This window comes from Trichosurus vulpecula, chromosome 3 (genome assembly GCF_011100635.1).
Source record: "Trichosurus vulpecula isolate mTriVul1 chromosome 3, mTriVul1.pri, whole genome shotgun sequence".
NCBI lineage: Eukaryota > Metazoa > Chordata > Mammalia > Diprotodontia > Phalangeridae > Trichosurus > Trichosurus vulpecula.
The window spans coordinates 163,828,441-163,833,518 of record NC_050575.1 but is presented as its reverse complement, the minus strand read 5'-3'; the positions used below and the strand labels follow the sequence as shown (position 1 = coordinate 163,833,518).

Sequence of the window (5,078 nt, the reverse complement as noted above, 5' to 3'; positions counted from 1 at the left end):
TTTTTCATATAACCAGCTCTTTGTTTTATTTATTAATTCAATAGTTTTCTTGATTTCAATTTTATTAATCTCTTCTTTGATTTTCAGTATTTCTAATTTGGTATTTAATTGGGGATTTTCAATTTTTTCTTTTTCTAGCTTTTTCAGTTGCGTGCCCAATTCATTGATCTTCTTTTTCTCTATTTTATTCATGTAAGCATTTAGAGATATAAAACTTCCCCTAAGAACCACTTTTGCTGCATCCCATAAGTTTTGGTACATTGTCTCATTATTGTCATTCTCTTGAATGAAGTTATTAATTGTTTCTATGATTTGTTCTTTGGCACACTCATTCTTCAGAATTAGATTATTTAGTTTCCAATTCATTTTTAGCTTATTTTTCCACGGTTCTTTATTATGAATAATTTTTATTGCATTGTGATCTGAAAAGTATTCTTTGGCTACTTCTGCCTTTCTGCACTGGATTGTGAGGTTTTTATGCCCTGGTACATAGTCAGTTTCTGAGTATGTGCCATGTACCACTGAGAAAAAAGTATATTCCTTTTTATCCTCATTCGGTTTTTTCCAGAGGTCTATCATATCTGCCTTTTCTAAAATTCTGTTTATCTCCTTAACTTCTTTCTTGCTTATTTTAAGGTTAGATTTATCAAGTTCAGAGAGGGGGAGGTTGAGGTCTCTCATTATTATAGTTTTGCTGTCTCTTTCTTCCTGTAACTCCCTTAACCTCTCCTCTAAGAACTTACATGCCATACCACTTGGTGCATATATGTTAAACAATCATATTGCTTCATTGTTTATGGTGCCTTTTAGCAGGATGTAGTGTCCTTCCTTATCTCTTTTAATTAGATCTATCTTTACTTTTGCTTTGTCTGAGATTAGGATTGCTATACCTGCTTTTTTTACTTTAGCTGAAGCACAATATATTTTACTTCAGCCTTTTACCTTTACCGTGTGTGTATCCCCCTGTTTCAAATGTGTTTCTTGTAAACAGCATATTATAGGATTATGGTTTTTAATCCATTCTGCTATCCACTTCCATTTTATGGGAGAGTTCATCCCACTCACATTCACAGTTATGATTACTGTCTGTGTCTTTTTTTCCATCCTATTTACCCCCTGTTTATGCTTTTATTTCTCTCTTCCCCTTCCACTCCTCAACAAAGTTTTGCTTTTGACCACCGCCTTCCTCAATTTACCCTCCCTCTTGATTCCCCTCCCTTATTTTACCATTTTCCACTTGCTAGTTCTTCCTTCCCTTCTGACCACCCCCTTCCCTTTTTTTTTTCTCCTTTCCCCTCCTACTGCCTGTAGGACAAGTTAGATTTCTATACTTATCAGTGTATGTTATTTCCTTCTTGAACCAAATCCAATGACAGTAAAGCTCAAATACTGCTCTTCTCTCTCCCTTCTTTCCCTCCACTATAATGTGTTTTTGTGCCTCTTCATTTGATGTAATTTACCCTTTTCTACTCCTCCTTACCTCTTCTCCCAGAACCCTCCCTTCACATCTCTTAATTATGTTTTTTATCCTTATGTCAGTTATTTTATACAGATATCCACCGTCTATGTGTGTTCCTTTCAATTGTCATAATTGTACTATTCTCAAGATTGACATATATGTATAAATATATGCATATATGTATATAGAGATAGAACATACATAAGATGATATAATCCTATATAAAGATGTAAATAATTTGCCCTTATTGATTAATAAGGTTTGTGGGGGGTTTTCCCCCATTTACCTTTTTATGTCTCTCTCGAGTTTTGTATTTAAAGATCAAATTTTCCATTGAGTTCTGGCCTTTTCATCAGGTTATCATTTTCTTTAACCTCATCATTACCACTAATTAACTGTATGAGTTTGGCCCCTGAGCTTCCTCTGGACTTCAGGTTCCTTTATGTGTAAAAGAGAAATAGTTAATCACCTGTAAAGTAGTGATAATAATCCATGACTTCCCTACCTGACAGATGTTATCAGGATAGAATGAGATGAGTAATAGATGAAAAAGTGCTTTGAAAAGAAAAAGTGCAGGGCATTAATACACTGTTGGTGGAATTGTGAACTGATACAATGATTTTGGAGAGCAATCTGGAATTATAGCCAAGGACTTGTAAAACTGTGTATACTCTTTGACCCAAAACTATTAGGTCTATTTTCCAAGGAGATCAGGAAAAAAGGAAAAGAACCTACATGTTCTAAAATATTTATAGCAGCTCTTTGCGGTGGCAAAGAACTGAATATTGAGGGGACGTCCATAGATCAAGGAACGGCTAAACAAGTTGTGGTATATAATTGTGATGGAATACTATTGTGTTATAAGAAAGGATGAGCTGGCTGATTTTAGAAAAAAAAGGAAAAGACATGCATAAAATAATGAATAATGAAATGAATAGAACCAAGAGGATGTCGCGTACATGTTAGAAATATGCTTGACATTGAAATTCAGGTATCAAGGACAATTTATTATTATTGAGGAATGCAAAGGAGTTGGAAACATTCCTGGCCAGGAGCAGACTCTGCCCTTTTTTATGAGGAGTGAGTACTGCTTGCAAAAATGAGATCAGCTTTATAGTGTTAGACCGACACAGATTGATGCAGCATCAGCTCAGTACCTCCCCTCAGAGAGCAGATTGGTCCACTCAATTCTTTCTGATACGCCCCTTGGTTATGTTCTCTCCTTGAGGCATGTCCCCCCTTCCCTCATCATACGTCCCATGTTCATATTTTATTATTTATTTAATATTTTTAGTTTTCAGTATTGATTTCCACTAGATTTTGAATTACAAGTCCATATCACCCCCTGGCCATCTCCAAGCCTCAGTGGATAGAGAGCACTGGGCTGGGAATTAAAAAGACCTGAGTTCAATCAGGCCTCAGAGGACACTTACTAGCAGTGTGTTCTAGGCAAGTCATTTAACTTGTTTGCTTCAGTTTTCTCATCTGTAAAATGGGGATAATAAAAGCACTTACTTAGCAGCATAGTCATGGAGATAATGCTTGTAAGTACTGGCCCAGAACATAAGCAGGTACTAAGTGTTGTTTTTTCCCCTTTGTCTTCTCTTGTCCCAAACCAGGCCACCATGTTCCTTCACAGCCTTATTTAAGCCACATCGCTGCCTCCTGCCTACCTTTTCTCACATGGATTTGTATCCCCAGCACTTAACACTGTTCCTGGCACATAGTAAGGGCTTAGAAAATGCCTTTCAGAGGGATCTAGTTGCGAAGCCAGTAGAGCACTGGCCCTGGAGTCAGGAGGACCTGAGTTCAAATCCAGCCTCAGGCACTTGACATACTTATTAGCTATGTGACCTTGAGCAAGTCACTTAACCCCAATTGCCCTGCCTTCTCCCCGCCTCCCAAATAATCAGAAAATTCTTTCATTTATATCAAGCAGCAGAGCTGAGATTTGAAATTAGTTCTTCTGACTCCTAATCCAGCTTTCTCCTGTGCTATGCTTAATCTGCTGAGTGAATCCTTTTTTCCTTAGGTGGTGAAAAGATCAACTTTATCCTAGTCCAAGGCGATTTTTCAGAAATTCTGAATTAATGAGGTTTTACAGGAAGCACTAACAGCTTACTATCATGTATTCCCCCAAGAAACTTCTAGATAGCCAGATAAAATTTATCAGAACATTTTTTTTAAACTTCCAATGGGCATAATTGTTATGTGGCATTAGGGAATGAGTAACCAGCAATCTACAAAACTGATCCATTCTAAGTTGAAGGGCAAGATACTTACAAAGGCAATTCAATGATAACTTAGCCAGTAGAAGGCCCAGGAACAATTTAATGAAGGTCCTCAAATGTTTGGAAAGGTTGAAAGGTTGTGATGATAAAGATGGTGACTAATTGTTCTCCTCCAATAAGAAGAAATAGGCTGAATGTCATATTTAGATTAAACGTAATTTCTGATATGGGCCCAGATATAAGACAGCATCTTTCTGAATTTTTATTTGTTTTGGCTGCCACTATTTCTCCAGTAATGAAATCTTTAAATTTTCTATTTGGTGGTATCTATGTTACCATTCTATGAAAGAGACTTTTATAAATGCTACCTTATTAAATTTCAGTGAACAAGTAGAAGCAAGGGAAATTTGGAAACCACTGAGCAGTCACTTTGCTTTTAGAAAACCTATATTTTGGACCCGTGTGCAGCAGCAGCGGCAGCGGTAGCGGCGGCAGTGGTGGTGGTGGTAGTAGGCTTGGCGGTAGCGGTTGAGCTTGCGGCGGGCGGACGGGGGTCCAGTCGTTGGAATAGAAGTCTCTCAAAATGGCAGATGACCTGGACTTCGAGACGGGGGATGCAGGGGCATCAGCTACCTTTCCCATGCGGTGCTCTGCCTTGCAAGAATGGCTTTGTGGTGCTCAAAGGCCGGCCCTGTAAGATAGTTGAGATGTCCACCTCCAAGACTGGAAAGCATGGCCATGCCAAGGTTCATCTGGTTGGTATCGATATCTTTACTGGGAAGAAATATGAAGATATCTGCCCTTCAACCCACAACATGGATGTGCCCAATATCAAGAGAAATGATTTCCAGCTGATTGGGATTCAGGATGGCTACCTGTCACTGCTCCAGGACAGTGGGGAGGTAAGGGAGGACCTTCGTTTACCTGAGGGTGACCTTGGCAAGGAGATTGAGCAGAAGTATGATTGTGGAGAAGAGATCCTGATAACGGTGCTGTCAGCCATGACAGAGGAAGCAGCTGTTGCAATCAAGGCCATGGCAAAGTAACTGGCCCCCAGGGTGGTGGTGGCTGCAGCAGCAGCAGCAATGGGCACCTGAAGAGGCCTTCCCTCTCCTCCCCAGCCTGGTCAGGCTTTGGCCCCACCTTGGCTGGACGCCTACTCTATTTCTTTGATGTTTTATTTTGGTTTTTTTTCTCTCAATCCGGGGAGCTCCCCCCACACCCACCCCATTAGTCAAGCCCTATCCCCCCCAACCCCTTGGACAAGATGGGGGCAGGGCCTTGGTAAAACTGCCCCCTTCTCTCCCCCACCTCACACTACATCCCTGGTGGGGGAGAGGGGATGGGGGCTCCTTGAGATTTAGTTTTTTTCTTTTTTATTATTCAAT

At 39.7% G+C, this 5,078-nt stretch overlaps 1 pseudogene; it reads left to right on the top strand.

The window, feature by feature from the left end:
- The first annotated feature begins 4,198 nt into the window (after window positions 1–4,198).
- Window positions 4,199–4,792, top strand: LOC118843497 (annotated as a pseudogene).
- Window positions 4,793–5,078: the final 286 nt, after the last annotated feature.